At 33.4% G+C, this 26,260-nt stretch overlaps 1 protein-coding gene across 6 annotated transcripts in view; it reads right to left on the bottom strand.

The window, feature by feature from the left end:
• The window catches only part of tutl (immunoglobulin superfamily member turtle), a 500,395-nt gene that overhangs the window by 456,134 nt on the left and 18,001 nt on the right, over positions 1–26,260 (bottom strand). The window lies entirely within an intron of this gene.

The following is a 26,260-nucleotide window of genomic DNA, read 5'->3' as shown; positions in this document are numbered from 1 at the left end:
AGAAAAATTCATGGTAAGGCACTATGAGACAGAGCTAGAAGTACAGATATACGACGTAGATGCAAGGTGGAAAACATCAAGAATTGGGTAAGACATAGAAGAGTAAAATGGAACGATCATATAAGCCGAATGACAACAAATAGATTAGTAAAGACGGTAAGAAACGATGAAACGACAACTTACAGGAGGCACATTGAAAAACAGACAGAGTCATGTCAACATAAAAAGAAGAAGAAGAAGTAGAAGATTATTTAATACTTATCTAGTTTTAATTAAATATTCTAACATTATAAGTAATCTAAATAACCATTCCTCACCAGAGAATATTGCCTGCCAGTCGAATTTCTAACGATAAGGCAAAACATTCGTAAATTGATAGAATGACTATATCGAGATGTTGTGATTTAATGTATCAGGTATAGTATTCTTCAACGTTCTTTACGCGTACCTGTAGCACTATACAAACTAGTTTCAGATAAATATTACGCTTGTAAAAAAATCTTTTGCAATTTTGTGCACGAATTTTTGTTAGTAGAGCTGTCATACCTAGTTTTCTGTTATATTCGCGTTTCTAGAACATATATAATTACATTATTCATAACATCGGCAATTTCTTCATATGTGCTCGGCTGAGTGATTAAATATGCTGAAATTTCCGTAAAAATTTAAAAATACCATAACAAACATCTTCGCACGAGAATTGGGTAACTTTTTAACCTCGCGTGTTCCACAACACTGAAACCGCATTCTAGAAAAATTGTATACGCTCAGCCATCCGCCATGGTCTCTCTCTATTATTGCATAGCATTCCAAATCGTTCTCCAAGTAAAACTACATATTATCGATTTCCTTGCACAAAGTTTCTTTATTTATTCAATGCAAATGTTACGTCAACGTCGGGGGAGTTATTCTGATATAAAATGCGGATTCTGAATTACTTATGTACAGTTCCTTGCAACGTTTTTGACGTTAACGTCTTAATGTCTACGTTTTATTGTCTATTTTACCAGTGAATTGTATAGAAAAGAGGTAAAGCTTAAATAAGAGGACAAAAAATACATGTAGAATATTAAAGATATAAAAAATGTATGCAAAGAGCCTGAATCATATATCAAAATTTCATGAATTCAAATAAAAGACTGGTTTATTAATTTATAATATAATGTATGACAATAAATCTTAATTTTACTAAATTTGACAAATATCGTGGTGTACTGAAGGTAATTACGGACAAAAATTTGATTTCGATCGATTCTAAGAATGTTACTTTTCTCGAATTTTTTTTATACGTTTGTACAACAGTTGCTGCAGCTTTGATTGTATAGTTGCCAACAAAGTATTGCAGAAAACCTCAAGCTTATTACAAAGTCATTTGTATAGGGATTCCGTGATTGGCTTTTGTGGAGAAAGGTTGTATTATAATAGTTCTGTGCAGAAGTGAATTACAATTCAAAACGCAGGTGGGAAAAAAAGACAAAACTTAATAGAGGTAACTAACTTCCTATCCTTATAAACTTTAATTTACCTTTTCGTTGTGTATAAGTAATTTTGAATGTATATAATCTAATTGAATAAAAAACAAAGTTTAAAGAGGCTTAACAATGGGGGATATCACAGGGGTGGTTGGCAGGATAGATAATTGATATCTAGAATGCAATATAAATTTAGATAAAACATTTGTTGAAAATAATGGTAATTCGGAGACCACTAATCAACATGATAGTAAAATGACAAAAAACAATATTCTTATCAGTGTACCGACACTGGGCCATTCGAGGTCTATATGGAACCAAAAAACAATACCGTCGGAAATTATAGTTTTGTAAAGCTTAGTCAAATATATTTTGTTGTGTTTTGATGAGATGGGCTGATGACATTAAGAAGATCGGAGGACACAACTGGAAGCAAGTGGCGCAAAATAAAAAACACTGGATTGATTTGGGGGAGGTCTATGTCCAAAGTTGGATTACTTAAGGCCGAAGAAGAAGAAGGTCAAATATATACATGGTGATAAAATTGAGAATGTACAAAAAATTAATAAAACAAGTAAACCGAATTAGCGTTGTTTTTAAGAAATGGGAATGTGCTAATAAATTTGTTTCAAATGTAGAGGTTAAAAATGATGGATATGAACTCTTTATTCCTGCTAATAAAGTAACTTGTAGGGGTGTACTAATCAATGGTGATGCAAGTATTTCTGATATTCAATTAATTAATTTTTCGGGTTTATCCTCAGTAAATATTAAAATATTGGAGGTAAGACGATTTAAAAGAAATACAAAATATAATTCAGGTAAATATATAAATACAGAGACAGTTACGTTTACCTTTTCAGGACAACATATTCCAAAAGAGATTTCTATATATGGGATTCACTTTAGGGTAAAGCCATATATAATTCCGATGGTTCAATGCTATCATTGTTTTCGTTTTGATCATACAAAAAATCAATTCCCCTCAACAGAGGGGATGAAAAATGTAAAAACTGTGCCGATAAAGCACATGGAGGGGAATGTATGATGCAATGTCTCCATTGTAATAGTAATTGTAATGGAAGTACTTTTAAAGAGTGTCTAGAATATGTTAGACAAGAGACTATTAAAGCCGTTATGTCTTTAGATAATCTCTTTTATTATGAGGCAAGTGAAAGGTATCCATATGACTCCAATAAAAAGTTTATCAAAAGAAAATATATTTAGAGTAAGTCAGGACGAATTTCCACCTCTATCAAATCGGGTTAATATAACAGATAGAATACCTATTAATGAGCGTTGGATAGAAAATATTCGAAGCAACCCAGAACAGTGGTTTAGCAAAAAAACAGAAAATAGCGGAAACAAAAATAAAATAAAAATGAATGAGACCAATAAAACTTAAGACAAAGAGCTTCATAATCAAAATCTAATATCTCCAAATGGGAGATTTAAAGAGTTAGCAAGTTTCAGCAAGTTCTATAATTCCTAGCCCTGTATGTTCACGTACGGAACAACTAGAGAGGGAAACTGAAAAAAATTGAGTGAAATATTAAAAAGATGAATTGGAAACATAAGGAAGGCCTAATCACCTACTTGAACAAGATAATTACACATGAAACATCAACAAAGAAAAAATTACTAGATCTAGATGGATCCCAAGAATCCATACATCCTACAACGGAATATAAAAAGTTTAAACAGTAATTATAATAGTTTAAAAATTTGTATACAAGATTATAACTCTAAAGTACTTAATATTAATAATCGAAATCCAAATTTTAGCAGTTAAAATAATAGATTGAGATATTACAATCATTAATATTTATATTTATCCTGGGGCAAAAATAAATTTAAATGGATGGGTTGGGCGAATAGATAAAATCAGACTATAGTAACTACTAATGCTAATGGAAGAATAATTGCTGACTCTCTAGAGGATTCGGATCCAGTTTATTGTAATTATGGAAGATCTACGCGGATTACACTCCCCGGTCAGAATGCTTAAGCAGTAGATCTAACACTAATCTCCTCGAAAATAGCGAACAGATGTCAATGGGATGTGTTAGAGAACTCGGGTGGTAGTGATCATTTCCCAACGATATGTAAAATCTAGATACAAATTCAACAAACACCAATCCAAAAAAATTACAAAAGAAACATTAAAAATGCCAATTGGGAAAAATACTGTTCAAAAATAGAAGAACTACTGAAAAGTGGGTGTTAAGACTATAGCACCTTTACACAAATTATTGAGATGGTGAGTGATGAAGAAATACCCTTTTGGCAAACAAAAAAGCTTACAGGAAAAAAAAAAGTCCTTCGTGGTGGGACAAGGAATGCTCAATTCTAATTATAAAATGAGGAAAGACAAAAAATCAAGAAATACAAAGAAGAAGCAAGTAAAGATAACTATATCGAAATAAAAAAATCTTTGTCTATAGTAAAAAAATATTTAAAAATAAAAAAGAAATAGTTTTAGATGCTTTTGTAATGAATTGAACAGGTACACTCCTCTAGCAGAAATATGACGAACTATTAAACAGTTCTCCACATATCAAAATGCCATAATTCCTGCCAAACTTCCCAGTGAACACATAGCTTTGGATATATTAGGTAAATTAAGAATTGATATAACAGATAGAGAATTTAGTGTTATCCAATCCAATGAGGATGTGGAGGACATTTCTAGAGACGAAATAATATATATAATAACGGATTTATTACGGCTGTCGCCGCTTCTCCGCCCCCAATTTCCATCTTTTTCTGTCATATGCAGTTGCCTCTTAATAAGTGTCATAAAAAAGGAAAAGCCTACTGGCTTAGATCTAATAACATATAGTATGATTGGCACTCCCTCAAGTGGCATTAGAATCACTGTTAATAATATTTAATCAAATAATTAAAAAGAAAAGCTGGCTTTCCACAAGAATGAAAAAATATTTTTATTTTTCCTTTCTTAAAACCGTATAGAGATCCATTATGTGCGGATAACTATAGAAATATAGCACTAGAGTCATTTGTTGGTAAAATACTCCAAAATATAATTAAATTAAAAATTGAACAAATAATTGAAAAAAATTATATATTTAACCCAAAGCAGTTAGGATTTAGAAGAAATAAAGGATGTAACGATAATTTAGCTTTAACAATAAATTATATTAGAACAAGATTTAGTAAAAATTTAAATACAATCGCAATTTTTTTGGATATTAGTAGGGCATATGATACTGTCAATACCTTTTTGTTATATAAATATCTAATAAAGTATGACATTTCAACAACCTATGCAAACTTAATCATGCATTTCTTGATATTTTTATCAAAGATAAATCAAACAATATATTATAAAAAAATACGAAAAAGAAGAAGCTAAGTTTGGTGAGGTGTCTACCATAAACAAATAGTCCAGCCAAAGATGAACATAATTTTATGAGAATTTTAAAACAGTTAATACCACTTTTTCTCTGTAGTTTAAACATTAAATTTACAATATCTTGTAACTCTCGAGATCGTTCTGTAGCGAGATTAAATAAAACGAGCGGTTCGAATTTATATAAATATATTTATTTATAAGTTTACAGTTCGGTACTCTCTTATCAACTAAACTTACTCCTAACATCGTTACATATATATACCAAAAGTATTATGTTCGAGAATATTCTGGAGTAGTCCCACTCTCTAATTCTTAGTTTCAGATATATTTTATATCATCCTGTCTTACACTTCTATAGTGTGGTCACCATACTATTTTAACCATATTTACACCCTTAAAAACATTCAAAAGAAGTTTCTCTGGATTTGTGCTTATAGATTAAACTTAAAGAACATGACTTTGGTGTAACTAAGGTCAAGACTGAATATCGGTTCCCTAGACTGGAAGACGATTAAGAGCGATGGAAAGACCAATGCTCGGGGTGAGACTTATAGACAAAAATACAAACAAATGGATTAGAAGGAAAACCAAAGTAAAAGATGCAGAAGAACATGCTGCCAAATTAAAATGGAGCTGAAGGATGAAAGATGGAACCACGAAATACAACAATGCAGAACATGGTTAGGAAAGAGAAGCAGAGGAAGACCACAAATGAGATGGGCTGATGATATTAAGAAGATCGGAGGACACAACTGGAAGCAAGTGGCGCAAAATAGAAAACACTGGATCGGTTTGGGGGAGGCCTATGTCTAAAGTTGAATTACTTAAGGCTGAAGAAGAAGAAGAAGACTGGAAGACTACAGAACTAAATGTGATCTAGTTTTCCTCTATAAACTACTGAACCATACCACTGACTGGTGTGATTTACCTATTAAGTCTTTAGATGTAGTACTAGAATTACTAGAGACGTGCCTTTGTTGTCTATAAAACACTATCACACAAACTGTGCCGAATTCTCTCCTAATAACAGAATACAGATACTGGGAAACGACTTTAATGAATCTTATTATGTGGGAGATATAAAATCTGTAAGATTTAACATTATTTAATAATTATTTAATCATTATTTAATATTTAGTTTTCGCATTTTTTTATAGTTAGAAAATTGTAGTTATGAAAAATTTTTGTATAGAATAGAACAGAAATATGCTTTATTGTTACTGGAAATTGGACAATTTTATGGATAAAGCTTACAAAAAGTACAATTAAAGAATAAAATACACAATCCATAGCAAAATTTAAATAAAATGCAAATTGCATAAGGAAACCTTACGGACTAATGAGTTTAAGTTGCTGCATGTGATACCTAAATTTTTAGGCAGATTTAAGTTGCAAAGGAAGATGGCTGTATAATTTTTTGATCGAATAGAATATAGATTTCTTTACTCAGTAGACGGGATCGGTAAATACACATCAAAGGGTGAATTTCTGGTGGAATAGTGGTGATTAGGTCTTGCTGGAAAAACATGTAGATGTTTACGAATTAAGCAAATAGTTTCTAAAATATATAAAGAGGGAAGAGTTAAAATCCCGTGATTTTTTAAGTAGCTTCTGCAATGTGTTGTTCTACTGAGGCCAAAAAGATACCGTATTGCTCTTTTTTGTAATTTAAAAATAACATCAGATTGGGAAGCTGTACTAGAACCCCAAAAAAGAATACCATATCGAAGATGAGACTCGAACAAAGAAAAATATGTTATTTTGTAAGATGCTAAATTGATTTCCTTCGAAACAGATCTTATTGCATAGCAGGCTGAGGCTAGTTTCTTACTTAACAAATCGATATGAAGAGACCATTTAGGGTTGCTGTCTATCAAAAAAACCAAGAAATTTTACAGAATCAACGATACTGATCTGGCTGTTATTAAGAAGCAAGGCTTGACTACTTTATAGGATAATGCTACTGTCTTATCCACGTTAAAAGAAAGTAAATTAGAATCGAACCAGGTTTTTATTTTAAGTAGATCAGAAGTTATAATTGCATGAAGAGTTGCAATATTAGAGTTCCTCAGGGTGATACTGGTATCATCAGAAAAAATTTTCCATCGATTTTTAAGTTGGTGATGTCATTTATAAAGATAAGGAAAAGTAGAGAATCCAATACTGAACCTTGCGGTAGTCCACATACAATGCTTTTGTGACTAGATTCAGTATCATTTGCTCCAACTAGTTGTTTCCTATAGTAATTGTAAAAATGGGGACATCCCGTGAATAAATAAATAAATAAATGTTACCATAGTTATTCTATTATCTACACTATAAAACATTTTTTAGAATTGTCTGCCACTCTATTTGAATTTGACTTTACAACATGTATGATATTCATATTAGATTAACGTCCAAATGATGTAGCCTGGAACTCGTTTCATTTTTTCCTGAGTATATGTATATATTTTATTCTACTATTCTTTTAAAATTTCTATTGAATGCACGATGTTTTCATAGCTAATTTATATATATTACACAAACACAATTCTGTTCGAAACCTTTTTACCGCAAACAAACTCACACAATACATGCCCACATAATTATTTTCAAACCGCATAAAGCTGATTATCAAAAACAATGCAAATGCACAATTAGCAGTTGGTTAAAAAAGTGCAGTTCGATGCAGGTGTGACCTGGGAAGCTTTGTTTATTGTTGGAGTGTAGATAAAACTTGATAATGTGGGAGGATGGTGAAATTAAAACAATTGCAAATTGTATGGTTGGTACTGGTGAGATGTCGCTAGTGACATGTGATGAAATATATCAAAATTATATTGAAAACTAATTATAATTGAAGTAGGATATGAAATTTAAATATCGTTGTTATCGATTAATCCAATAAAGGGCTTAACTAATAAAACAATAACTTTTAAGCAAAATGCGACCCTATTTATCGAGCGAATATCTCTATGGTATTGTTACGTTTTTCTGTGGGGTCAGGGATTATATATATATATATATATATATATATATATATATATATATATATATATATATATATATATATATATATATATATATATATATATATTTAACAGCGCTACAGGCCATTAAGGCCCTTGGCTTATATTTTCTTCGTTAATTTTTTCCACTTCCTCTGGTCGTTTGCTCTCTCTCCAATTCTGCACTCCTATACTATTTTAATTAACTTTAACTGCTTCTAAGCACTTTTTCCGTGGCCTTCCTCTCTTCATTTTACCCTCGCCTCCTCCTAAAAGCACCTTTTTTAGATAACGTTTCTCTGGCATTCGAGTGATGTGACCTAACCACCTGACTTTGACTTTTTGTACAATTAGGGGTTTTCCATACATCTCCATTACCTCTTTATTTGTTCTTCTTCGCCAGTTTCCCTCCGCCGTCCTAATACCAGCAACAATCTTCCGCAACACCTTCCTTTCCCAGATCTGGATTTTCATTTCATCTTTCTTATTCATACACTGTCACTGGCCGAATGACTGTTTCATTTTCGAATTTTTGCTGCCTACATACATTTTTGCTTTTAGAATATTGTTTAATGAGCCCATTGCTCTACTTCCTTTTAATAGTCTCGTTTCTATTTCTTTTTCTTCTTCCCCTTTATTCGTTATTGTTACACCCAAATACTCGAACTGGCTGACATTTTCAATTTTGTAATCCGTTCCTCTCGTTTTAAGTCTGACGAATTTATTGTGTTCTGTTATCTCGCCACGTATTTCCATATACTTTGTTTCGCTTCATCTACATACAACCCAAATTTTCTTGCTTTTTCTTTAAAGTTCTTAAACATGGGTTTCTTTTATGGGTTTCATCAAGTTCTTTTTTTGTTCTTGTTAAGAGGACTACATCATCTGCGTACGCTATACATTGCTGTTTATAGTGGAAAATGGTACCCGTAGTTTGGATCTTACTTTCTCTCATTATTGCCTCCAATACAAAGTTAAACAGATCAGTAGAAAGTGGATCCCCATGTCTTAATCCTCTTGTAACCGAAAACAGATTTGACATACTTCCTTCTATAACCACTCCATTGTTTGTACTTGTTAGCGACATTTTCAATAATTTTATTAACTTTTTTGATATTCCTAAATTTTGTAGAGCTTTATACTTTTCCCGATCGATAGAGTGATACGCCTATTTAAAATTAATGAAGAGCATGTGGAGTCCTAGGTTTTGTTCATAACTCTTATTTTGTATCAATTTTAAGATAAATATTTGATCCTCTGTCGATCTTCCTGCTCTAAACCCTCTTTGGTATTCACCTACTATGCTATTCTCATATTTTTTCAATCTATTATGTATGATCTTTGCTAATATTTTGTACACAACATCCAGTAGCGTTATCCAGTAGTGGTCAGGGATTAAGTGAAGTAAATTTAGTTTAACTAATTTTATTTAACTCACTCAACTACAAAAACTCAACAATAATAACTTCTTCTTGATGTGCCAATCCGTTACAAATGTTGGCGATCATCATGGCAATCTTTATCTTACCTGCAGCAGCCAGAAAAAGCTGCACAGATGTTGTATTGAACCAGATTCTGAGGTTTTTTAATCAAGATATTCTTCTTCTTCCTGGACCTCGGTTTCCAAATATTTTTCCTTGTAGGATGGCTTGAAGGAGAGCATATCTGGATTCATTTCGCATAATATGTCCGAAGAACTGTAACTTTCGGGATTTGATGGTGGTCAGTACCTCTCGGTTCTTATTCATTCTTCGAGGACCTCCTCATTTGTGACTCGGTCAGTCCACGGGATCTTAAGCATTCTCCGATATAGCCACATCTCAAATGCTTCCAGTTTTCTGCACATATCTTCGTTCAAGGTTCACGATTCAACACCATAAAAAAGGACAGAGAAGACGTAGCATAGCATTCTTACTTTTGTATCAAGAGAGAGGTTGTGACTCTTGAAGAAGGCCCCCATCCGATTGATCTAGCTTTTCCGATGTGTGCTCTAATCTCCTGGTCGTTGGTCCATTCTTCATTTATTATGGTGCCGAGGTAGTTGTAGTGCGTCACTCTTTCTACAGGGGATTGTTTGACGTAGAGACAATAATAACTAAATAACTAATATCTCACTAATAAATATCGTATATCTCTTTATATAATAAACACTTTGCTAATCACATAACAACTAAACTTCAAACACTAGATGACTGCCTTAAAAAATCTGGTCGTAATTTTTAGATTCTGCATATCTATTATACTGAAAGACGTGAACTGCTGACTGGAATTTTCTCGAAAGAAGGAAGTTTTATTCGCTATAAAAGAATGTGTATTTTCCAGATAATCCATTTTCCTTGTTCAATAATGCAATTTTTATTTTTCGACATCATCACTTTCGTTCACAAAATTTCCTAATGCTCTTACGAATCGAATGTAACAAGTTTCATTGAAATTCATCCAACTGTACAAAAAAATTTGTAGGTTTATTACTTCATTGCTTCGCCTAATAGTTATTGCTGACTTCGGTAATATGCAAATTGTTCAGGATATTTGTAAAATTATGATGTCATCTATGTATCTCATATTATTCAGTCATTTACCGTTTACTAGTATTAATATTCCTTTGTCCATTCCAGAGCTTCCTTAAAAACTCTTTCAGAATAAATGTTGAATAACAAGGGAAATAAAATATGTCCCTGTAGTACTCGCACGAAATAGTGTGTTGGAACTGTAACTACTAAACTCTATCGTTTATTGCTCTTATATTACGTTTTACTACAATCTACCCCTGAATCATATTTCTAAGAAGTTGAAATTTATGTCTTTCCCAAAACTATCAGTAATACGAAAATGTCCATAAACGACTGAACTCCACTGTTTATTGTCTTTGAATGTCTGAATTGTTGCTGTCGGAATATTTATAACGGTCAATTTAGGCGGTAAATAGATGGAGGGCAGAATTTGCATGCTGGACACACGCCAGATACATATATCTCGACGGATGCTGCAATCTCAGTGGTTATCTGTTTGAATATTATGACCAGAATTTAGTTATCAATCGATAATCTTAATTGCTCTGTTAGTTTCAGCGCGCAGACAATGTTGGGCCATTTGTTGCAACTTACACCAACTTTTTATGGGGCGATTTGATTAGAGAACGGTTTTATAGGGTGAATGATTTTGATTCGGATAATATACAAACAACTGAAAATATACTAGTGTGGTTTGACTCTTGAAAGAGCTTTAACAAAACATCCAAATGAAGCCATGGGTCAAAATAAAAAAAAATCACCAAAAATTAAATAAATGAACTAAAATACTGAAAATGAACTAAAATAGTGCTCGCATACAGTATTTCTTTGTTAGGTTTGTTAAGTTTTAATGTTATTGTAGACTTCTACAATAACATCATAAAAACCTACAAATTGTTTGTGTAAGTATGAACGATGTTAGTTTTTTACTTATATTCTAAGATCATTACTTTTTGTAGAGAATTGAGGATGCTTTAAAAAAAATAATAAAAGCGAATATATACTTATAATAGTGAAAAATGGTGGAAGATAATAAACAGACGTATTCTTCGTTCACAAATTGTTGAGAGCACGAAATATGCCTCAAACTCATAAAACGGTCGTAAATCATAGGCGTTCCTAAGGTGTTTATTCATTAAATAATAATATAATGTTTTAATACTGTTATATATAATATTGATAATATTTTAATACTAATATATTTAGCAAAAAAACAATTAAAACTTTCACGACTAATGTTGGTTATTATATTATATTAATAAAAATAAGAATTTAACCTTTAACAATTTTGTAAATAAGAATACCTTATCTCTTTGGATATTTCAATACTAATCTTCGCGTTTAATCACTTTACTAGAAAACCTGGAATTCATATCCGAAGGTACTATTCGTTGCAAGATAATTAAGATGGAATTCCCCAGATTTTTAATAATATAATTATATTCGAAACTTAACTTGAAAGGGTGAAGTTATTATGAACGAAAACAATTTTTTTGTTTAGTACGTTTTTAATCGCATGTAATTTACGGCTCGTCGGTGTTTCCGTCTACGGCAGTAATTAGCGTCTCGCATATTTCTTTTGCGAATTATATGCAGTGCGTGAGTGATTTTTTATTCCATATACCTACGAACATATACGTACCTTTCGCTCGTGCTCGTTCTGCTGGATTGTTTGTGATGGCTTCATCATTAAGTTTTACACCGGTACTGTTGCGTACAGTCAGTAAGTCTGTCTATTCACCAAGAGAGAAGACTATTGTCCTGAATGTTCACGATGCTCTGGTTTCTCAGAATCCCACAAACACTGTTCGCAACATAGTCGAAAGTTGTGCCAACATGACTGGCGTAGGAGAGTCAACTTTATATAGGTTAGTATCAGAAAGAAAAAAACACGGTATAGCTAACCCAAACACAAACGAAAACTTAAAGAGGGGGAAAAAGCCTATTGGAATTGATGAATTTGCCAAAAATGGTATTCGAAGAAAAATTCATGGATTTTTTTTTTCAAAAAAGAAATACCAAACCTAAACAAAATTTTACAAGAAGTTAGAGACGGCCCGGATTTGCCTCATATCGGACGAACTAAATTGTGGCAAGTTTTAAAAGAATTAAATTTCCGGTGGGAGAAATCAGACCGAAAATCACTTTTGATTGACCGGGAGGAGAAGATGATGTTGGAGAAGAAATTATCTAAGATTCATACGAAAATTCCGGGCTGAAGAAAGGCCCATCTTCTACCAGGGTGAAACGTGGGTAAACTCAGGTCATACTCTAAGAAAAATTTGGTCAGATAAAAATATATTAAGCTCCAGGCAAGCCTTTATGGAAGGTTGGTCTACTGGTATCTCCCCACCTTCTGGTAAAGGCAGTAGATTAATAATTTCTCACATTGGCAGTGAAAAAGGATTTGTTAAGCATGGTTTGTTGGAATTTCATTCCAAAAGCACAAAAGACTATCACGAGGAGATGACAGCTGATGTTTTCGAAGAGTATTTTGAGCAAATGATTGAACACATACCACCAAATTCAATTATAGTATTAGATAATACACCTTATCATTCACGACTAGTAGAAAGACTTCTAACGAATGCGTGGAAGAAACAGGATATTCTTGACTGGCTGCGGAATAAGTATCTGCCTTACGAAGATGGAATGGTAAAAGCAGAACTTTTAAAAATTGCCCGGCAACACAAATCTAAGTTCAAGAAATACGTAGTTGACAAAATGGCGGAAAGGCGAAACATCACAGTCTTTAGACTTCCACCCTACCACTGCGAAATAAATCCAATTGAACTCATTTGGGCACAAATGAAAAGTTATGTGGCTAGAAAAAATACGTCATATAAAATACAAGCTGTACGTGAATTGTTATACGAGTCTTTATAACATATTACAAAACAAAACTGGAAAGATGCAGTAAGACATGTAATAGAAGAAGAACAAAAAATGTGGGATCTTGATAACATAATTGATGCGACCGTAGAGATTATTAACCTAATTATTAACCCTCAAGACGACTCGGATTCCGAAGTTGATCCTATTTATTTTGAATTTGAATAGTTTTCTAATCGTAATTATATAAGGTAAGTAATAGTAGTTGTAATCGTAAGGTATTAAAGGGGAAAGGTGGCCTGTCAAAATGTTCAATGTGTTTTAAATGTATCCATTTTTTTTTCAAATCCTGAGAAAACTAAAAAGCATTTTTGAAAAATTTAAAGGCAGAATGAAATATTTTTTAGAATAAATAAAAAGTTTCTTTTGCATGCAATATTTTCAATTAAAAATTAAACTATATTTTCTCTTTTATTTTCACCCCTGTTACATAACATATTAAAATAAACATTGTAGAAGTTTTCAGGGACTTTCTGCCCCGAGTAATAATGTAATCTTTCATCCTGCGTTTAAATTTTTCAAAAATATTTATTAGTTTTCTCCAGATTCGAAAATAATGGATACATTTAAAACACATTGGAAATTTTGCCAGGCGACATTTGGCGCCTTTTTCTTTAATTAAATAAATGTATCTTTTACAAATGGCAAGAAACTTTTTATTTTTGAATAAAATAAATAAGTTTTATTAAAAAATACAATTTACATAAGTACAATTTAAAAAATATATTTATTTAGTTCAAATAAATGTTTCAATCATATACTCTACGACACTGGTCGTTCATCTCTAACCATTCAAAATACCCCCGTAATAGGATTATAAGGTATTGTATTCCTTCAGATATAAGGTGGGTTAGTCGAAAACGTCTTAAACCGTCAGTTTTAGGTTGGTTTTTACTATTATATCGTATTACCTATCTTCTCTGTATTTCAGTTTTCTAATTAGGGTTAAACTTGTAGTGAGCTATCAACAAATTGTGAACCCAGTATAGGCTTCAGAACTAGTCATAACAAGTGACGTAATAGCGACAGATGACGTTACAGCGACACTGTGACAGATAATTTTAAATGGGACCTTATGGCAAGTGATACCTCGTTTGAAAGGTATTGAAAATACCTATTTAACCATACTAATTTTATTTGAGTTTAAGCTCATTTTGATAAATAAATTAAATAAATACTAAAATTGTAGTTTGGCATAATTGGTATTTTCTGTACCTATATTACGGAATAGTGAACATTTCAAACGAGATATCACTTGCCATAAGATCCCATTTAAAACTAATCTGTCACAGTTTCGCTGTAACGTCATCTGTTACTATTACGTCACTTTGTACATTTATTTGTAAAATTTAAAATTGTATTTACCTTGTAAACAGAATTGTGAAGATGACATCTAACAAGGAGCACCACACCCTGTATAGTGCCTACATAAATTCCTCCACGGTACAAAATCTTACTAGAAATAAAAACAAACAAAGCGTGGGAACAGCGGAGGAAATTGTTGAGTTACTCGTTTCGGTTAGGTACTTTTGATGAGGAAGAAAAGAATCCTTTTTTGAGTAAACTAGACTTGGAGATTTACCGATAACAAAATAGTCCATATTCACCAGATAAAAATAGTCAGACCAATACCGAATAATCGATAGATATATGCTGCATAAAATTTTGAATAAGATATGGATTCGCAAAGTATTTCTAAATAGAACGAGAGATTGATAATAAAAATACCAAAAGCGAAGAGAGCTTGGTAGCTAAAGAATTGAATTAGGAAATTAAGGAACAACTATGTATTTTAGGTTTCCGTATTAATCGTTCTATTTACATAATGTATTAGACCAGAGACATATTTTTTATTTGTTTAGTTTGTAACAATTAATTTGTGTAAAATATATGTATTTGTAATGTTTTTGCGAAAAAAGAAATTGTAAAATAACACGTGTAGATTTGATTTTCAAACAAAAAATTAGTTTTTTGTAAAATTTATTGTTAAAAGATATTATTTATAACTATAATACATAAACTTCTAAGTTGCTTATTATTTATAAGTAAAAAAAGACGTTTTACTTTTTGCATATTTTGTTTATTATATATTGTTATTACCAAATATATTAAAAGGAGTTGTTAGATCCTTGTATCAACGGGTGGCATATGAAAATCCTTAGTTTCTGATCTATAGCATAAGTTTCGATATTAGGGCAGCAGTTATTGTAAAGAATTTTGATACCACATTCCACGTAAACTATGTCTGGTGACGCAATCTTCTGCTGGTAGATCAGTACAAGCTAAATGTATATTTTGCCAACATGCATCACCCTGAAGTTGTTCTGATAAATATCGATCAGTCTTTGAACAGTTAACGCAGCTCGGCATAGTGGTAGTGATGAAAGTAAATAGGTATAAACAACAATAATGGACTGACCTTGCAATCTATCTTCTTCTTCTTAACATGCCATACACCCAAGTGCGTAGGCGACTATCTCATTACTAGAATTCTGTTCTTGGCGGCGTGACACAGCTCGCCTGTATTGTGTATTCCTGTCCATTCTTTAATATTCCTTAACCAGGATAATTGTTTGCGGCCTGCTCCTCTCCTACCTTCGATCTACCCTTGTAGGATTAACTGTGGTATTTCATATTTTGCTCCTCTCAATATGTGCCCAAGGTAACTAATCTTGCGTTATCTAATTAATTCAAAGAGTTCTCTTTCCACGCCGGCTCTCTTAAGGACGTCATCGTTTCGAACTCTATCCACCCAAGGTATGCGCATCATTCTTCTCAATGACCACATTTCAAATGCTTCAAGTTTGTTGATAGATGTTTTTTCAAAGTCCACGTTTCCATGCCATAAACCAAGATAGACCACATGTAGCACTTGACCATTCTGTAGCGTATTTCGAAATTTAGGTTTTGATTACATAGGAGCGGTCTGAATTTCACAAAAGCTTGTCTTGCCATTTGTATTCGGGTTTTTATCTCTTGTTGTGGATCCGATTGGTCATTGATTGTGGTGCCAAGGTATTTAAAAGTTTTCACGCGTTTTATGCGATCGTCACCTATGCATATTATCGGGTTTTCTGGAGGGTTTCTGCTAATGACCATATATTTCGTTTTCAAAATGTTGATTTTGAGGCCATATTTTTTACCTATGCTATTCACCCTATCAAGTAATAACTGCTGATCTTCCAAATTATCAGTTATAATCACTGTGTCGTCCGCATAGCGTAGGTTGCTAATTGGTATGCCGTTCACCTTAATGCCTAATTCCGTGTCTTCTAATGCTTCCTCAAATATATTTTCAACATATAAATTAAAAAGCATCGGAGAGAGTATGCAGCCTTGGCGGACACTTTTCCGGATTTCAAATTCATCCGTATATTGGTCTTGATCAATCCTCACCTTTGCCATTTGGTTCCAGTATAGATTCTGAATAATTCTGATCTCCTTCTGGTCAATGTTGGCCCTATGTAGTAGTTCCATCATGATATCATGTTTAACATTGTCAAATGCCTTCTCGTAGTCGATGAAGGTGAGGTAGACATCTTTTCGTTGATCTAAACAGTTTTGTATTAAGGTGTTCAAACATAAAATTGCCTCTCTTGTTCCTAGTCCTTCCTTAAAACCGAATTGTGTTGACCCGCTAAATTCTTCTAGTATCTTGTACATTCTTGAGTGTAATATCCTAAGGAAGAGTTTCAGCAAGTGACTCATTAAACTGATTAAGCGGTGTTCATTGCATTTTGTGGCATTAGCTGTTTTTGGGATCATCACAAAGGATGACTGCAGCCATTCTCGCGGAATGTAACCAGTATCATAAATTCTATTAAACAGCTTTACCAAGATTTCGATATTCTACTCGTCTAGTAGTTTTATTGCTTCTATATTAATTTCATCTGGACCTGTTGCTTTATGCATCTTTGTGGTTCTAACTGCATATTCTATTTCACTTCGCATTATTGATGGCCCTGATAAGTTTTCGGAAGGAAGTTTGCGAGTTGGTTGTGTTGGTTTTTCGTCATTAAAAAGTCTTTCTGCGTATTCTTTCCACGTCATTGCTATCTCCTCTTCTGACTCTATGTATTCGCTTCTGTCGTTGCGTATTCTTGTTCTGTGGTGGCTTTTGTGTATATTCGATATTTCTTTGATCTTCTTATGTAGTCCAAAACTATCTCCTTTTTCCTGCAATTGTTCTATTTCGTTGCACCTTTCCACCATCCAACGTTCTTTCTCAACATGCAATCTATAGATAATCCAAAATATCAGATTTCTGAAGCCCTAAATGAGGAAACCAAAAACACTAGTTGAAGTGTTGAAATCTTTTAGTTGAAACAGATAAACTGTTAATTCTCCAAAGAAAAACTCCAAATTCCAATAAACTGAAATTTGCATATAGTTATTAATAAACGTATATGCTGTCAAATACACTACAACCTTTACTGGAATTGAAATTTGCAGATGACATATGCACCGAATCTGCCCGAACACCGATGTGACTAAATACCGAATCAGCATGCAACCAAAACTGGGGAAATTGACATATTACTCCAATATAATTCCAGAGAAAATCACAAACCTGCAAAAGCAATATACATCAAAATATCAAAAGAAAGATTTTGCCATTTTGCTTTTTTTATACTGTAAAAAATAGAAGAAATGGACAAATATTCATATGAAAGACAAAGAAGAGTAGAAAAGAGTATACAGACGAGAATAACAACAAGGAAACATGCATTCAATTTATTAAATAAACCACGTCATCTGACAAACATGTTATATATCGCATATTGTAGGAAAAGAAGTATAACTAGAGAATACAACTTATTGGTATAAGATGATACAATGATTATCCAGAAAATAAACGAGGAAGAGAGTGCGATGGCCTGGTCAAATAGGCCCTGCATAGAGATAAATAATTCTAAATAAAGAGATTGGTATATTAAAATAAAAAAAACATTTTGACATTGATGATGAAATATCATTATCAATACATTATTGTTCTCATGGTTAAAATATGTCTCCTTGGTTAATTTCCATGTATGCACCACTGACACGAAAACAATTTAATTTGTTTATTTTCATATTTTAAGGAGACCCGGCATCTTTACTTTTAAACCATCACTTTTCTTATTGACTGAATGAATTTAAAAACCACTTGAATAACTCTTGTTGTAACGTATTTCTCGAACAGGTTGACGCTTGGAAAACCGAACTGGTCGACTTTATGGAACTAGTTTTCTGTGTATAATTCATTCCGTACGGCGAATCAACAATTCTGAGGAATTTAAGAACGATTGATGCTTATTCTGTAACAAATTGTTAGCTGGAATTGATAAATTTCGAGAAATCATGACCGATCATTCGCAAGGAATCTCTGAATGATGACCTCTGATGACCGGCTTGGAAGTGATGACATAGGACATATATTTATAGGAAGTCTCCGATATGGACGCTTGAAAAAGGAGTTAGAAAATACGAGAAGTATAGGTAAATTATTTTCGTTTTCAAGAAAGCTATTTCACACTAGTGTATATAAAGCATTTTCTACATTATTTTTTAATGCAGAATAGCCTAATGCAAGGTAGCCTACTTGTAATATATGAAAAAGGGGAATTATCTCTTACAGAGTGATCCTAATAATAATTCCAAATGAAAAAGCAAAGCTCGATGGGGGAATAAAGACGGAAATATGTTTTAAAAGTTCGCTTAAGAAAATAATGATAGAATTATTAGTACCTACTTTGACGACAAATCAATTCTCGAAGAAATATCACCAAACGTTAAAAGTACAAGACTTAATACAACGAATATCAACATTAAAATAAAAATGAATAGGACATGTTACGAGATTTAAAGATCTAAAGAGAAGTGATGAAGCATAATAAATTGTAGATCTGCACAGAAAAAAGTAGTGGATTAGAATATGTCAAGACATAATCCAGAGGAGCAGTTCAATGGAGGTTTATGTCCAGCAGTGGTCTCAACATCGGTCTGGGTGATGATGACAATGATTCCAAGTGACAGAAGAAAAGGTGTATGACACAAAAAGTATGACTCATCTAATGAACAGACTCATGCAAAGCATACACACAGCAAGTCAAGAATATGGTTTAGAACTCAATACAACCAAAACTAAATGCATGCTCATCAGCAGAACACAACAACCTCCGATGCAATTGACATTAAACAACCGAAAAATAGAACAAGTGGAGACATACACATACCTTGGAACCACAGTCAACACAAAATGGGACCAGTCAACAGAAATAAGATCACGAATTGAAAAAGCGCGAAACGCGTTCAACAATATGAAAAAGTGGTTCACAAGCAAAATCTCAATGGAACTAAAATTAAGACTGGTCAAGTGTTATGTCTTCCCGGTCTTGTTCTATGGAGCAGAGGCATGGACCACAACGGAAGCCACCCTGAAGAAACTAGAATCCTTTGAGCTGTGGATATATCGCCGTATTCTTCGGATACCCTGGACAGACCACATCACTAACGTGGAAGTAATGCAGAGAATAGGCAAAAGTAAAGAAATAATCTTCACCGTAAAGAAACGGAAGCTTGAGTACTTCGGACATGTCATGAGGCATACTAAGTACCGGCTGCTACAGTTAATAGTCCAAGAAAGAATCGACAGTAGAAGGGGACCGGGAAGAAGACGACACTCATGGATGCATAACCTGCGACAATGGTTCGGACTAACATCGACCGAACTGTTCAGAGGTGCCGTAAACAAAGTCAAAATAGCCTTGTTAATAGCCAACGTCCGAAACGGATAGGGCAAAGGAAGAAGAAGAAGAATGAACAACACAAGAACACATGTACTGTTGAGAATTTTCAGTCGATATTACAAGTTACAACAAGTTTGAAAATGAAGATAAGTCTGGACAAAAGCAATAATGCAAGACAAATTATTTGGACAATCCATGCCAATAAACTAAAACTAAATACGAAGCAGATATGAGGATGCTTAAACATTAAAGAGGAATAAGAAAACAGATAAAAAACTCCAAAAAAAATCGAGGAATAGCAATTCTCAAATTAATAACAATAATAATACCAAGTAGTGTTTCGCACACATCAGATACTGATGTTTTCGTTAGTATGTTAGTCACGTCATCCATTACGGTTTCTCTTAGGATTTTCTGAAGTACCAGAATATACTGGAATTAAAGAAAATGGGCAAGCTTGGCATACGTCTTTTGTGACATTTCTTTGCAACTGTTATATATCATAATATTTTCATCAGTCATCATCATTCTGGCTTTACAACCCTGCATGGGTCCTAGCCTCCTCAAGAATTTCTCTCCAGTCGTCCCTATCCCTCGATGTTATCAAGGAACCTTGTTCTGGGTCTTCCTCTTCTTATTTGAATAATAAGTCTATCAAGGAGCGTTTTTCTACCTGGATGAACAGGTGACACGATTAAAGTAGCTTTCAGTGTATCTAACACTGATATGCAATGTTCCAGGAACTACTGTGTACTAGCGACACGGGTGTTAAAGCCTTCCTCCGGCTCAGCTCCCTAGGGAAAATTCTCCAGAAGCTGAGCGAAAGGGGTGGAAACCTATCTGGTCTGAGTGATAGGGAACTATCCAAATGGATTAGACAATACATGTGATCGAGGGAGAGTGCTTCTCTAAATGCGAGTGTCCCGAAGTGATCTGTCTTGTGATCCATCTTGTGGAACTTATACTATGATGGAGTGCTGCGTCTGCAAATGCCGCCGGACGTCCAGCTGGTGGGTTACAATAACGAGCTGGTGTCATAGCTGCTCATGATGGATCTGGCTCCACAAAACAGATTTCAAGCCGTTTTGTTAATAAGGTAGCATAGATAACAAACTAAGAGAGTTAGAGATCAGTGTAGAGGAATAAAGGTTGTGACATTTGAGAATATTTAGTTATCAATTTAGATGCAAGGTTTGAAGTGTTGAGGGACGAGGACGCAGAATTCAAACAAGTGGAAAAATTTTAATATTTATGTGCACTCATTGATAAGAACGGCTTCGGAGAAATCGAAATTAAACACCGAATTAAATAGGGACGTAAAATTGTAGGATGTCTAAACTCCTTATGGTGGGATCGCAACATTTCCAAAAGGAACAAAAAAAATAGGGCAAACTATGGTTGAATCAGTTCTTTGTTATGACTTTGTAGTATGGACAATTAATGCAGACCTGACGAGAAGATTGTTGGTAGTTGAAATAGATTATTTGAGAAGAAGTGCTAGAACATCAAGGCTGGAATGGAAGACCAACGAATCTATAAGAAATAACATGGATGCTATAGAAACGGTCATTGACAGAGTAGAAAGAAGAGGTTTAAAATGGTTTGGACACCTATTGAGAATACATGACGAACGTTGGCCCCAAAAACTTCACAGATGGAAGCCCCTGGAAGAAGAAAAAGAGGTAGACCTCCACGCTCATGGAATGAAGGAATTAGAAGAGCGATGGAATCGAGAGGTTTGGAGGAGGAGCATGCCTTGGACCGGGAGGATTGGCGGAGGAGAATGGGAATACGGTGATAACCGTCTCCAAAATATATTGTATTTCCAAGTTGGATCGTGTAATATATATATATATATATATATATATATATATATATATATATATATATATATATATATATATATATATATATTTAAGAATATGAGTCACTTTTGGTCTAATTTATAGCGGAACATCAGAGTGGCCACGCAATTTAAGTGAGTTGTTAAAAGACCATGACTTGTATTGGGTATCCTGGATACAGTGGAAAAGTTTCTCCTACTCGGCGAGTAGTGCAAGAAAATTTCTGTGCTAGATAGTGTATTGAATATTCTTGTATGAAGGGCAGGCATGGATGGAGGTTTTTTTGAAAACATGTCTCCAAAATTAAAAAAGTCCAAAGGGAGGCATTTTTTTAGGGTTTCTAGGGGCTACCGTCCTGTGTCAATCATGCCGTGGCAGTGCTGGCCGATAGATCTGATATCTGAGTAAAGGACGAGTAATTTGACATTAAAAGAAATAGAGAAGTATCAAAGATATGATAGGGCGTGGATGAATTAATGGCGTTGGGGATAGACGAAAAACAGGAAGAAAGATGGCTGGACTAAGGCAGGTAAACTATCATCTGCTTTCGGTGATCTCCGGCTCCAAACTGAAATGGATTCACGAGGAGAATTGATGCTGCTGAGTCAGAAGGATTTTAATGTCGTGAATAGTATGATTACTATTATACATTGATGAAAGATAAAGAGTGCAGAAAGAACGGAAATGTTGTAGTTTATAATGAAAGACAGTAGAGTAGATGCGAGGGGAGCAGATTGGGGAAGGGAGAGGGCACGGTGAAGTTACATCATAATAGGTTTTCCACCATGCCCTCCTTAAGGGTTGGTGGTTCTTAATGAGTAGAAATCCCGATACAGTCAAAATGGTTTATTTAAAGATATTACTGCACCTTCGTAAAAAAGTAGTTTATTATTTCTTTTGTCTGAAATGAAAAATGAAAAAGTATGTTTTCATTTTGGCGTTGATTTGTTTTTTATGTATACTCTGCTTTTCCTCTTCATGGTTTCTTGATCTAGTAGTTCTTTAATTGAAAAATATAGATAAATAATACACTAAATTATTCTGAAATAATGTTATATTTCTGTTTAACTAATAAAAAAAAACAATTCACTATCAAACACTTTTTTGTATATCTGTCAGATCTCTAATGCCCCTCTTTTAAAAATTCTTTAATTATGAATTATACATAATAATTGGTTACAAAGAATTGAAATTTATTCTTGTTGATCTTGAAATGATTGCAATATCGCATCCTACATCCCTGACTACATCTCCCGATCGTGATCATTCATGTTTATTTATGACACTTAATATTCCCAAGAAATTTCATAGCAAAATCCGTTGAAGTTCAAAATTAAAAACCAGTTTGGCACCGAAAAAACAAAAAATAACGCATTAATCACGGAATAACGGCTCGTGGACAGTACTTCGCTGGCCGACCGAGTTATCTGCGGTTCAGAAGACAAAATATTTGTGGTACTACTACTACAAGAAGCGGATGGAGCGAAGGTCAGCTTCTTCGCCCGTTGACTCTTGGTCTCGAAGAAAACGGTTGAAAATAGTAATTTCAAATCGTACCGGTTGTATGCATCCGATGTTATTGAATCGACGTACTCATGGCTTGGGCGGGAATGGTACACATGCACTTTTATGTAGTAGCTGTGGTATGAGAGGTAAAATTTATATTTTAAGTCTCATATTAAAAAAACAAAAGGTTGTCATAGAAAACGACTTTATTCTTTTTCAAAATATTCTTATTTTTAATGTTAACTTGCCAAAGGATATTCCGCCTAACATATCTCCAAAAACATGGTCTTTCAACGATTTTTTCATCAAAGGCTTTTTTCTTGCGACAAAAATTGTTCTCCACGCAATTTATTCTTGATTTTGGGGAACAAAAAGAAGTCCTTTGCTAGCAAATCTTTTTTAATGTAGTCTGGATTTCTTTTAGTGTAAAAATCTGATCTGTCACTGATCTAATAACTCTAAATCCGGCCTGATACTCACCTAGTTTACCATCGGCAAATCTGTTAAGTCTCTCTCTTAGCATCCTGTCTAATACCTTGTAACAAGTATCCAACAGAGCAACACATCGGTAATTTTCACATACCAATCTACCCCTTTTTTATATATGGGGTATAATAAAGCTTTGGTCCAATCTTTGGGCATATTTTCCTCTTTCCATATCCTCTTGATAAGACTATACATCATTTTTTGCAGTTCTTCACTCGATTCTTTAACATTTCCGCCGCTATTTCGTTTTCTACCAGTCTATTAATCTCCAGTCTTAATGCCTCCATTAAGGCTGCCTATGTTGGAGGCATAGACTATAGAAGGTCACGGCTCAATTGGACTGTAGCACCATTGGAAGAAGAAGATAGTGTACACGTCGTTTGAAACACCATCAATGTTTGTCTGAAGCACTACCAACTGTTATTGTACATATATGTATCATACAAGGCGATTTCTTCGGTTTTTCGGTCTCGGATTAATAAAACACTCTATTCTTGTTCAAACTTTTCGGCGAATTGCCAATGTCAATTATAGAACTTAGACTACATATCGATACCTCAGAGGTAAACTATCTTAACTGCAAATTTCGCTGTTTTCTGATTACATTTTTAATAGGTACATCTCAATGCGAATTTCCTGGAGGTAAAGTATCGTAACTGATACTCTTCATTCTGGTTTAAAACGTAATGTGAAACTATTGTAAACTACTTCAGTACTGCAGTATTAAACTATCGCAAAGGACGTTACGTTTGTTTACCATAAAAATTTGGCCAAGAAGATGGAAATGTTTAGGTGTTCAACTAACGTAATCGCACTTACGATAGCTTACCATTATTCAACTGTTTGATTGAGCAGCGTGTTGTCTAAAAAGAATTTGTGAGTTCGAAAATATGAGTGACAAAAGAAGTAGAAGAATATTGAAATTAGCTTTATTGAATATGGAGGTAAGTTGTAAACGATAAATTTTTTTGTAAAACATTGTAATTTTCAGGATATTTTGAAATTTTAGAAACCTAACCTTAAAAATTGACTTTAATTTAGAAGTCTTTGTTTATATAATATTTTTTATTATTAACTCAATATTTGATTCTTAATTTATAATTCATAAATAATTATTGCTAAACCCATCATATGGCGATGAGATTTATAGTTGCAACTTTATATCATGGATAATATAGGCCGAATATCTAAATTGCAATTAATTATTATAGTACAGTGGTGATTATCATTTAATATACAAAAATAACATTCCTACTAGGAATTTGTCTTTCTTGCTGAGTTCTATAAATAAACAATTTATTGGATATTGAATTACAACTCGTTCTAATTCTCGAGTATTAAAAAATTTACTCTTGTAAGCAAAAATATTTTACTTATGTTTGGTAATGTTTCGCATTGTAATAGTAATTGCCTGCATAGAAATATTTATATTTTGTTACAAATCATTATAAAATTTGGTTTTAAACTATTCCTTGGAGTTACCTATATGATTACAGGTCATCTCATTTGTGTGATCACTGTTTTCATAATAAGCTTGGTATGAAATTATATAAAATTATGTCTAACATACATATTTATAATGTTTTTATGCACTGATGGCAAATAAAATAAAATTTCTATTTTTAAAAGGAAAATGCATAAATATGTTTTATTACAGACCGTTAGAGAAGACACAGCGTCTAGTGAAAATGAGGACAATGTATTGAATATATTGCCAGAATTGAACAACTCTATGACTGAAGAATCGACTGATATTAGGAGCAATAGTTTCATAAATTCGGATGTTAATGATTCAGACCAAGATCCCGATTATGAGATAGATGAAGAATCTGCAGATTCATCTGGTGAAGATGCTGCATCTCAGGAGGATAACCTGACAAATAATACATCTACCGCATCAAATGTACCATTAAAAAAAAGGGGAAGGAAACGAGTGCGTGATCTTGGTAGTTGGAAGTGCAACATCAGAAAAAGAAATAAGCTAGCAGGGAAAGAATATGTTTCAAAAAAAGGAACATTAATAGCAGCAAAAGCAATAAAGCCACCGTGTCTGCCATCATGCAAAAAAAAGTGTACGGAAAGAATTTCCCATGATGATAGGCAGCAAATATTTGACAAGTTTTGGCGTGAAGAAAATTCTGATAATTTCAAACGGCAATTTGTATCCAACAATATTGAAAGAAAACCAGTGTCTCGAAGATTGGTGAAAAACCTAAATGCTCCAAGAAGAAATGTAACTTTATCTTATTTTTTTGGTATAAGAGATACTAAAATACCAGTCTGCAAAAATTTCTTCTTAAATACACTCTGCATATCAGATATGTTTGTGAGAACGGATACAGGAATAGTTGAAGCGGATAATAGAGGAAAGAAACCACCACCAAATAAAATTAACGAAAGTGTTTACCAAGGAGTACGGTCACACATAAGCTCATTTCCAACAGTAGAGA

Source organism: Diabrotica undecimpunctata, chromosome 1 (assembly GCF_040954645.1).
Source record: "Diabrotica undecimpunctata isolate CICGRU chromosome 1, icDiaUnde3, whole genome shotgun sequence".
Classification (NCBI taxonomy): Eukaryota; Metazoa; Arthropoda; class Insecta; order Coleoptera; family Chrysomelidae; genus Diabrotica; species Diabrotica undecimpunctata.
This window is presented reverse-complemented; position numbering and strand designations above follow the sequence as displayed.